The following is a 12667-nucleotide window of genomic DNA, read 5'->3' on the forward strand; positions in this document are numbered from 1 at the left end:
CAATCCCCATCTATGAAGTTTTGTTTCCTAACACAATCCCCTCAATCACCATGAATTGATATTTATCCTAGTTCAACACTAAATTAGCCTCCTCACACCTTTGTAATATTTTTGTAAGATTTTCATGGCATGAATCAAAAGATGTGCTAATGCTGAGAACTTATCCATAATGATCTCAATCCCTTTTTTAATCAAATAAGAAAAAAATTGACATCATGCAATGCTAGAAAGTGGTTGGAGCATTACCTAATCCTCTTAAATGTAACTATTTCGTATGGGCTTGTTAAAGTTGTTTTCTTCTAGTCCTCTTGAGCTATAGGAATATGGTAATATTCTGGCTAACTGTCTAGGAAGTAAGAGAATGGGTGTCTTGTCAATCTATCTAATATCTAGTTAAAAAGGAACTAGGGAAAATAGTCATTCCTCGTGGCTTTATTTTAGATTATTATAGTCAATGTAAATTCTCAAACTCTTGCTCTAGTGTGTATAAGCTCATTCTTCTAATTATCCATATTTTGCTCCAGACTTAATGCAATAAATCCATTGAAGTAGGTCTGAGCATCTTTATGCGCCATCTTCTTATCTTCAGACCTTCCATTACTACTACTCTTAATTGCTTTTCTAAGTATGAATTTTCTACTCTCTACTCTCTCTAAAATGTTTAGAATTATGAAGGGATGCCTCCATTCCCATTCTAGATCATTTTATAAAGAAGAATAAAGAAGAAGAAGGTAGAAAACTAAATTTTGGGCGGTTAAGGGGAGTTACTGGAAGTGTGGTGTTATAGTGCCATATCTGGCACAAAAGCGCCAAACTGACTTTTTCAAACTTCTATTCCCCTCCTCATTTACATCAATAAATTAATGTTTTGTGTCGTCATAATCATGTAAGACTCTATATCACTTCATAAACTCATCATATCAACAATCATTAACAAGTTAAAGCACACCGATAACTATGGATTACCTCCAACAAAGCGTTTGGTTAAACTTCGTCAGCCTAACATATCTAAGGTTTTTACTTTTGTTGACCCAACATTATGATCTCTTCAAATTTAGGATTGTCTCCACTTATATAAGTTTTTAATTTATGTCTGTTTACTTTAATTATTCTCCCCGTTTTAGGATCTTCAATATCAACAACACCATATAGATAAACTCTTACCACAATAAATGGCCCTGACCAACTGGACTTAAGTTTTCCTGGAAAGAATTTTAATCTTGTATTTTATAATATAACTTCTTGTCTAGGCTCAAAATGCTTTTTCAAAATGCTCTAATCAGACTCATTTTCATTTTCTCTTTATAAATTCTAACATTTTTCATAAGATTCATTTCTCATCTCGTCAAGCTCATTTAATTGCAATAATCTTTTCTCACTAGCATTTTTCAAATTATAATTAAAATTCTTTAATAGCCCAATGCCCAATAATCTTTATGCTCCAATTCAACTGGCAAATGATAAGCTTTTTCATATATGAGTCTATATGGTGTCATTCTCATAGGAGTTTTGTAAGCAGCCTTATAGGCCCATAATGCACTATGAAGTCTAACAGACCATCTTGTCATATTAGGATTTATAGTTTTTTTCTAATATTCCTTTAATTTCACAATGTGATACTTCTACTAAACCACTGGTTTGAGGATGATAAGATGTGGCAATTATGTGTTTAATTCCATATTTTTGAGTTAATGCTTCAATTATTTTGTTCTTAAAATGACTTCCCTCATCTATAATTATTACTATAGGCATTTCAAATCTTGTAAAAATATTTTTCCTTAAAAATTTTGCAACACTCTTAGCATCACAGTGAGGTGCATCAACTGCTTCAATCTATTTAGAAACATAATCCACAGCTATCAAATTATAAATTTTTCCAGAAGATGGTATAAATGGTTCCATAAAATCTAAACCCTAAACATCAAATATTTCAACTTTCAGAGTAAAATTTAGGGGCATTTCATTTCTTCTAGAAATATTGTCTACTTATTGACATCTATCACATGATTTTATGTATGTATTAACATCTCTAAATAATGTAGGCTAATAAATCCATATTATAAAATTTTAAATGCAGTTTTATCAACCCTAAAATGTTCCCCAAAATCTGATTTATGATATTTTTGCAAAATTTCTTGGGTTTCTTCTAACGGTAAACATCTTTGAATAACTAAGTCCTTACATTATTTATATAAATAAATATCATCCTAAAAATAAAATTTTGCATCATGTATGAACTTCTTAATTTGATGGCTATTTAATATGTAGTGTAAAATATTACTAACTAAGAAGTTACTATATCAACATACCATGAAATTGTCATTCATTAATAGCATATAGTTGTTCATCAACAAAATTTTCATTAATTTCACCATTAAAGCTAACATTATTTTCTTATTCAAGCCTTGACAAATAATCAGTGATTTGATTATCAGTACAATTCCTATCCACAACTTGAAAATCAAATTCTTGCATCAGAAAGACCCATCTAATTAGTCATGGTTTTGCATCCTTCTTCATCATTAAAAATTTTTCTAACAGAATGATCAGTATGCACAATACATTTAACTCCAATAAGATAAGGTATGAATTTATTAAAAGCACTATAACTAATAATTCCTTTTGAGTAATAGTGTAATTAATTTGAGCTTCATTTAAGGTTTTACTAGCATAGTATATCGCTTTAAAAATTTTATCATATCTTTGCCCTAAAATAACCCCTATAGCATAATCAATAGCATCACACATTAATTTAAAAGATTTCTTCCAATCAGGTGAAACAATAATAGGTGCAGTAATTAATTTTTCTTTTAATAAATTGAAAGTTTTTAGGCATTCCTCATTAAAATTAAAATTAATGTCTTTTTCCAAAAGATAACATAAATGTTTGGAAATTTTTTAAAAGACTTTAATATAACGTTGGTAGAATTCAGCGTGTCCTGAAAACTTCTTACCCCTCTTATGCTAGTAGGAGGTGGTAATTCAACAATAACTTGTTTTATCACTAGATCTACTTCCATCCCTTTCTCAGAAATCTTATGTCCCAACATAATTCATCCAGCAACCATAAATTGACATTTTTCCTAATTGAGAACAAGGTTTGTTTCTTCACAATATTTAAGAACCTTTTTTAAATGAATCTAAACATGAATTAAAAGAGGTTCCAAAAATTAAGAAAGCATCCATAAAAAACTTTAATTCATTTCTCAATTAAATCACAAAAAAATGACATCATACATCTTTCAAAAGTTGCATGTGCATTACATAATCCAAATGATATTCTCCTAAAAGCAAAAGTTCTATAAGGACTAGTAAATGTTGTCCTCTCTTGATTATCAAGAGCTATGGGTATTTGGTGGTATCCAGAATATCCTTCCAGAAAGCAAAAATAGCGATGTTCAGCGAGTCTATCCAACATTTGATCCAGAAAAGGTAAAGGTAAGTGATCCTTCATAGTGGTAGTGTTTAATTTTGTATAGTCAATACAAATTCGATATACAGTGACTTGTCTTGTTGAAATTAACTTATTCTTTTCATTTACAACTACAGTCACTTTCCTTTTCTTAAGAACACAATGAATATGACTAACCCATGAACTATCTGAAATAGGATAAATAATTCCTTCATTCAACCACTTTAAAGTTTATTTCTTAACAACTTGTTTTATTATAGAATTCAATATCCTTTGAGGATCATCCCTAGGTTTATGATTATCTTCCATTAAAATTTTGTGTATACACATTGAAGGGTTTTTTCTTTTAAAATCAACTAATGTTCATCCAAAAGCTTTCTTATAATTTTTCAATGTCTCCAATAATTTTTCTCCTTATACTGCAGTCAAATCTGAGGATATAATAATTGGTAATGTAGATGAGTTACCTAAAAATTCATACTTTAAATGAATGAGAAAAACTTCATCTCAAGTTTAGGAGGTTTTTCAATAGAAAGAATCAGAAGCTTACTATTCTCAATAGTATCTAAAATTTCAATGTTTTCCTGATCATAATTTAAATCTTAGTATTTATCTCATCATATTTTTTTCTTTAAAATCACTTTCAGTTTCACTTTCTTGTTCTTTCTGATTTGATATGATTTTATATTTTTTATCTGTCATGACTTCACATCTTTCTTGGTAATGCTTAACAAGCATATAATCAATAATGTCCATTCTGTAACATTTACCATCTTTTCCTTTATCATGGTACTTTATTGTTTTAAGCACATTAAATGTAACTTCCCGATCATTAACTCTCATGGTTAATTCACTTTTTTTGTACATCTATCATAGCATGATCGGTATCAAGGAAATGTCTTCCCAAAATGATAGGAATTTCTTTATCTTCTTCTATATCTAACGCAATGAAATTAACATGGAAGATAAATTTATCCACTTTAACCAACACATCTTCTATAACCCCTTTAGGATAAGTAATAGATTGATCAGCTAAATGCAGGGTTATAGTAGTGGGGGATATCTCTCATAAACCTAACATTTTAAATATAGATAATGACATTAGATTAATGTTAAAGCTTTTCCACAAAATTTTTCTCCAGTTGCACGAGATATGGTAAATTTGTAGGATCTTTAAGTTTTTTAAAAAGTTTTTTCTGAATTATTACACAACATTATTCACTAAGTGCAGCAGTCTTATAATCTTCAAACTTCCTTTTCGTATTTAAAACTTCTTTCATAAATTTGGCATAACTTGACATTTGTTCCAAAGCTTCTACAAATGAAATATTAATTGTTAGCTTCTTAAATATCTCGAGAAATATTGAAAATTATTGATCCAACTTTTGTTGCTTAAGTCTTTGAGGAAAAGGAGGTGGTGGTCTTTCTAAATTAATCTTAGTTGGTGAGTCAGGTGATTCTACTTCCTTAGGAATAGTCTCCTCAGATTTTTTAGTTTCAGTATTTTCTCTCAACTTCAATCTCTTTTTGAACTACAATAGTTAATTCCTTTATACTCCTTAGTTGGGCAGCTTCAACTTGTTCTTGTTCTTGTTCTTTATTTTTGTCTTTAGGATTGATCTCAACATTACTAGGAAGTGTTCCTTGTGGCTTATTGCTAAGTGCGTTAGCAATTTTTCCAGTTGATTCTCAATATTTCGATTAGCAACACTTTGACTTTGTAATTGATTGTCCATTTGTAACACCACTTCTTCTCCTTAACTTGTTGGTTAATACTAAATTCAGGAGGATAAGTAGTTTTATAGTTAGTACTACCTTGGTTGTTCCAGTTTCCTAATGGGTTTATTTGACTGTTCCCCCATTGTTAACTTCCACCACTAGAATTATTGTTTCAGTTAAATTTGGATAGTTTTTCCATCCTGGGTTATAATAATTAGAATAGAGGTTGTTAGGTCTACTAATAACATTTATAGTTTTTAATGAAATTTGAGAATTAATCATTTGTCATAATAAATTTCCTTCAATCACATGAGGCGTTTGAGAAAAATCATTCCAATTTGGTCTATTTTCCTAGATAATGCAGCAACTTAAGATGCAACCATTGAAATAGCATCATTATCATGAATATTGGTTACTTTTTTTGGATTTACTCTTTTAGAGGGTTGTTGAAATTGTTTGTAGTTATCTCTTCAATTAATGCATAGACTTCATCAAATGGTTTAGACATTAATGAACCTCTGGCAGCGGCATCAACGATAGATCTAAGGGATCTTACTAATCCATTATAAAAGGCTTGAATGATCAATAAGTCTGATTGAGCATGATGTGGACACTTTCTAAGGAGTTCCTCAAAATTTTCTCAAGTTTCATTCTCTTTCAAACTGTGTGAAAGAAGAAATATCATTTATAAGCTTAGTAGTTTCTGAAGGAGGAAAGTACTTGGCAAAAAATTTTGTGCTAAATCTCCCCAAGTTCTAATAGATCCAGATGCTAATGAATTTAACAACATCTTAGCTTTATCCCTTAAGGAGAAAGGAAAAAGTCTAAGTCTGGCAGTGTTTTTTGATACGCCAACATATTTAAATGTAGCACATAGTTCTAGAAAACTTGCTCTAATTAAATTTGGATCCTCGGATGGTTTTCCCCCAAACTTATTATTTTGTATCATTTGTATAATGACATGTTTAAGTTCAAATGAGTTAGCCACTACAGCAGGGGTTTGAATGCTTAAATGAATTTCATTTACTGTAGGGTTCACATAATCCATTAAAAATTTTTGTAAATTATGATGTCATTTTTAGCAGTTTGAATTTCAATTTTGTTTTGCGATGTGTTTGTCATTTCTTGAGAATTATGAAGTTTTACTTGTTTTCAATTTTTTTAATATTTTCTAATTCAAAACCGTTCGACACTTAACCTTCATATCCCGAACTCACATGCAAAAGATAAAATTTTAGAAAATAAAACAAATCAAACAAAATAAAAATTCTTAAAAAAATATTGATTTTTTAGGTTTTTCAAATTGTTTTTCAAATTTTTGGGTATTTTTTAAAGATTTTTAAAATTTAAAAAGTGTTAAAACTAAGTTTAAATTTTCCTAAAATAGATCTATAATTTAAATATAATTTTTTTAAGTCAATAAAAATTTAGTTGCGTTCCCCGACAATGACGCCAAAATTTGACCCAACCCGCAACTACGTAGATTTTTTTAATTCCAAAAGATTACCAAAAACTTGTCCCAAAGTATACACAATGGCTAGTGTGAGTAAATGAAATGATATAGAAAATATGTAATAAAACTTCACACTAGGGATACTACGCAAGTATACGTATCGTTTCAAGTAATATAAGATTTTTCTTAAATACTTCAGTATCGATCTCATAAGGAAAGTAGAAATTCTTAATATTGACTTGAAAAGCTTCTATCTAATTTGCAGATGATATACTAAGAAAACAATATTGAAATGTTGATAAAAGTTTAACATTAAATTTAGATAGAACACAAAAACAATGATTAAAAGACTAATAAAGTTTAAAAGATTAATAAAGTTTAAAAGAGAGCTTGAAATACTATGGAAAGATCTCTCCCCTTGCAAAGAGATGTTGATCAGTGTAGAATTCCAATGATGAAGAAGATAAAATAATGTATTGTGCCAAATAAGAGCATTCATATTCTTTACCCTCTCTCGATGATAGAAAAGAACATTGATTAACCTAGAGTTTTTCACCAGCTTGTGTAGTAGTGTTGAGTAGATTATGGCCTCTCACTTCCAGATTATCCACTGCGCCCTCTTTATAGGACTTACTAAAGACCCTTATGATCCAAACTCTAGATCAAATTGATAAAAGAATTTAGTCTGTGATCCTAGAAACATTAATTCTACGCTCATCGAAACTTATGTCCCTATCTATTTTCACTCCCCTCAGGTGATTGCAACGGTTCTAACCAAGATGAAATGTGGGAAACTTATGTCCCTATCTATTTTCACTCCCCTCGGGTGATTGCAACGGTTCTAACCAAGATGAAATGTGGTACTTATTAGTTTGTGAAATCATAGCCCTCCCAGGTCATTATGCTTCTTAACAGACTTTAACAATACAAATTGCCAGTTTGCAAAGTTAATGAAAAACCAGTGAAAATACCATCACAATGTTTTAAAAATAAAAAGAGATATTTAAATCATTCTCATCCCATAAGATTGATTCTCATATGCAAGGAGAAAGAAAGAGAACTGCTCAGAATTCATGGAGATAAAACAAAAACGTGTAATTTGTATTGAAATCCAAGTCTTACAATAAAAACTTAAACACAAATACAAATTACTTATATTATTTATTCTCCTCAAGCAACGTTTGATGTTTCCTTGAAGCAAATCTCCAAACTCTTACCCAAAACAAAGACTCTCACTCACACACACACACACACACACACTTGAACCTTCAAAAAGCCTTCTCTAAGCCTTCCAAAAGTCCTCTCCAACACTCCAAAGACTCTTTTTTTTCCAGGATTTGGCTAATAAATAACTAAAAATAATCAAGGGTCACTTCAAGCAACCCTTCAAAATTTGACCAAATTCAATGAATATTCTAAAAAGTTGGTTACTGGCACTATAGCGTCAGTCTGAGACACTATAACTCCCAGCTTGCTCGATACCTAACGTTATGACACCAAAGGTAGTGCTATGATGTCATATAATATCTTCCATTTTTACTTTATTTTGTAATCATTTTCTCCAAATATACATTCCATGTACTTGAAATCAAAAACATGCAAAATACCTTCCTTTAAAGTGTAATATCATAAAAAAATAAGCTTAAAGTAAGCATAAAATGTACACTAAAAATAGTTATTCTTAGGTGGATCAATTACCCCAAACTTAGACGTTACTTGTCATCAAATCACTCTTTTTCTTAATAAAAAGTTATAACTTATGCTAGCGAGTTTTACTTAAAAATCTCTATAGTTTTTGTCATATAAATGCAATAGTGAAAATTTATAAAAAGTTTCAATAACTCAGGTTAAAACTAAAATATAAAAATAGATGGTAGTCAAGTCTAAGGGCTTCGATTTCTCATTCATTTCAAGAAAAAATGCAATTTGTCATACTAAAGATGTTTAAAAAAATTACAAGAAAAAGAATTTCATGAGAACTATACTAGTAAGGATGCTAATACTTCAAAAATAAGTTTAGAAATATAAATAAGTTCCTTTCCTTAAGATGATTCAAGTGAAACCAATTTTTTATTAGGCATCTCCTCAAGCTTCTCCTCACATATTTTTCCTTTTTTTGTGCTTTTCTTTTTCTTTTCTTTTTCTTTCAGGATCATTTTCAATTTTTTTTCTTTTCGTGTCATGTGAGGATTATTATATCTAGATAGAATTTAATGATCTTAAACTCCACCATCCTCCTCTTAAAGTTAAAAACTTCCCACCTAAATTCAAATAATTCTAAAATCTAAATTTATAAACCCTAACCATAAAATAGTTAGAGTGTTATTAAGTTTTTTAGTATACAAGCATTCATTATCTTTCTTGGATTCTAAAAAGAACTATTCTATTTTAATCCACTTAATTAAAATTCAAAATAGTAGACTTGCAAACCTAAACTTTGAAATTCACAAACACGAGCCACTACTTTACTCGAGAGTGTTTTTTGGAGATGACTTATGCTAAGATGTAATTAACTATATGAACTTACCCTTATATGAATTATTTAACCCCATTAAAATAAACCCTTTATAATCAATATTTTGGTTGGGAAAAAATCTCTAATTCGCACATACCCATAAATTTTTAAATATTTATTTAGTGATCAAATCTATTTTAGAATAATATTTCTATATTTTGAGACACTATATTATTCTTAATCCTATTTGATAATATAAATAAAAACTTTAAGATTTATGTAGTGTATTTACTTTACCCACATATTTTTCTTATGACTTTATTAGGGATGATTCTTTTCTCCACCTATATTAATTAGTGTGTGTGTGTGTGTGTGTCTTCGGTTGTTTATATACCCCTCATAACCCTGATAACCCTTCACTGGTTATATGTCTTATTTATTTCATTTTATTTCATTCTTGAACAAGTATGACTAACATCTTAACTTTTAAGTTCTAAAACATCTTATTTAACATTCTCTAATAAGTAGGTTTTATAACTTCTTACAGAATCAGTAACCCCAACATAAAATTACCTTTTCATTTTTTAGTTTAGGATATAACTTCTTAACGTCCATGAGATCATTGAGTGATGTTCTAACCTTTACTAATAAGATTACTGTTGAGTGAGAAAAAAACACTTAAACTAATAAAACCTTTACTAATAAAATCTCCCCAAGTTCTAATAGATCCAGATGCTAATGAATTTAACAACATCTTAGCTTTATCCCTTAAGGAGAAAGGAAAAAGTCTAAGTCTGACAGTGTTTTTTGATACGCCAACATATTTAAATGTAGCACATAGTTCTAGAAAACTTGCTCTAATTAAATTTGGATCCTCGGATGGTTTTCCCCCAAACTTATTATTTTGTATCATTTGTATAATGACATGTTTAAGTTCAAATGAGTTAGCCACTACAGCAGGGGTTTGAATGCTTAAATGAATTTCATTTACTGTAAGGTTTGCATAATCCCTTAAAAGGTCTTTATAAATTATGATGCTCACTTTCAACATTTTGAATTTCAAAGTTATTTTGTGATCTGTTTGTCATTTCTTGAAAGTTGTGAAGTCCTTTTTGTTTTCTAATTTTTCTAATTATTTTTTTCTAATTCAAAACCATTCGACACTAAACCTTCATATCCCAAACTCACATGAAAAAGATAAAATTTTAGAAAATAAAACAAATCAAACAAAATAAAAATTCTTAAAAAAATATTGATTTTTTAGGTTTTTCAAATTGTTTTTCAAATTTTTGGGTATTTTTTAAAGATTTTTAAAATTTAAAAAGTGTTAAAACTAAGTTTAAATTTTCCTAAAATAGATCTATAATTTAAATATAATTTTTTTAAGTCAATAAAAATTTAGTTGCGTTCCCCGGCAATGACGCCAAAATTTGACCCAACCCGCAACTACGTAGATTTTTTTAATTCCAAAAGATTACCAAAAACTTGTCCCAAAGTATACACAATGGCTAGTGTGAGTAAATGAAATGATATAGAAAATATGTAATAAAACTTCACACTAGGGATACTACGCAAGTATACGTATCGTTTCAAGTAATATAAGATTTTTCTTAAATACTTCAGTATCGATCTCATAAGGAAAGTAGAAATTCTTAATATTGACTTGAAAAGCTTCTATCTAATTTGCAGATGATATACTAAGAAAACAATATTGAAATGTTGATAAAAGTTTAACATTAAATTTAGATAGAACACAAAAACAATGATTAAAAGACTAATAAAGTTTAAAAGATTAATAAAGTTTAAAAGAGAGCTTGAAATACTATGGAAAGATCTCTCCCCTTGCAAAGAGATGTTGATCAGTGTAGAATTCCAATGATGAAGAAGATAAAATAATGTATTGTGCCAAATAAGAGCATTCATATTCTTTACCCTCTCTCGATGCTAGAAAAGAACATTAATTATTTATGTAAATTAATTTTAGTTTCACATTTTTTTTATAAATACTGAACCGTTTCATATTTTTTTGTGCAAGAAAATCCTCAAAAAGATAATTTATGTGGGAATAAAGAGTTTGAAGATAGTGCCAGGGAATTTTCTCAATAATATTTTCAAGAGAAAGGTTCCTAGTGCCAAACTTTGAGTGTCATGACACTATCGATGCATGAGCAAAGGACCATAAAATAGAAAGCAACATGCCACAACACTGGTGCCTAAGTGCCTTAGTGCAACGACCTAACTAGAATAGTTATTCACTTTGAACTTAAAATTTGAAAGGAGAATTGCAATTAGAGAGGTTGAATTAAAATTGAGGGAAAACATTATTAAATGGAGACTATTGAAGTCTATAAAGGTTTTGTGAAGTCATGTGTAAGATTTAGTGCATGTGTAATGAGAGTGTGTTTGGCCAATGAGATCAAGTGTGTGTGTGTGTAGGGCAAATAGAAGTGAGTAAGCCAATGAATTTGGAGAATATTCCATAACAAAATTTGGATAGTAGTCAAAGATTTAGGGTGCCCTAATTCGTTATATTTTATTATTCTTTTATTTTTAAGCTCTTTTGATTACCTATTTGAATGAAGAGATTTTTTATTATTAAGTTTTTAATCATGATTGGCTAAGTGAATTATACTTTGGATTTATAAATTTTCCTTTTTAAATTTCTCTAACTATGACTTTGAGTTGACCTTTTATCATAATTACTAGATTATTACTACAACTTTATTTAGCAAAGTGTAGTGACCATGCACTTAATTAAAATCTTTTAAAAGTTCAGGATATCAACATTCTAGATTTTCATTTGAGTTTAGTAATTAGGGTATAGAAGAGTAGACATATATTAATTAGACCTTAACAATCATCTAGAAAAATGGTTTTATCAACTTTAAAAGATCCTAAACATATCACATTGAGATCTTTTGAAATTAGGATTTTTAATTATCAACTAAGAATAGGAACTATTGCTGTATGAATTGATAGTAGAGTTTTTTTAAATTTATAATTTAGAAATTTTAAAATAAAAATAAGAAATTAAAAGGTTCAAATAATTGAATAAATTTTTAGCACTTTTTTTTATTAAACCTTAAATTTTGTAAATTGAATAGACTTAGGGTTTTGGAAATGAATAATTAGTTTTCTAAATAGTGATTTGCATCAATTCTTCATGGGAATGATTTTGAACTCAATCCATTGTTAATATTTGAATGACACATGCATTTGCAAGAATTATGCATAGGCTAGATCAAGTTTTTAGGTGTTATTACTCATAATCTTGATTATAAATTTGATTTGGGAAGCTAATAGTAGTGGAAGAGGCTCTTCTCTAATTCAATTTTCTTATGTTCTGTGATGTTTATAATTTTGTTATTGCTAATATTCTATTTACAAAAAAAAAATGATGAGCATATTATCACTTATTAAAATGAATCAAATAAAATACAATTTTTTTTTTTGAGAAAAATAGATCTTCGTGATTATAAATATTATAAGTTTATTTCAAGTAAAAATTTAAGTATCCAACATCATTTATTAGTTTTGGATTTTAAGATTAAATGTTGGAAGATGAAAATGCAATAAAATATTATCATAAGATTAGATATGGGCACTTAAAAGACAAATAAAATTATTT

The sequence above is a fragment of the Phalaenopsis equestris genome, unplaced genomic scaffold (assembly GCF_001263595.1).
Source record: "Phalaenopsis equestris unplaced genomic scaffold, ASM126359v1 Scaffold213688, whole genome shotgun sequence".
In the NCBI taxonomy this organism is placed as follows: Eukaryota; Viridiplantae; Streptophyta; class Magnoliopsida; order Asparagales; family Orchidaceae; genus Phalaenopsis; species Phalaenopsis equestris.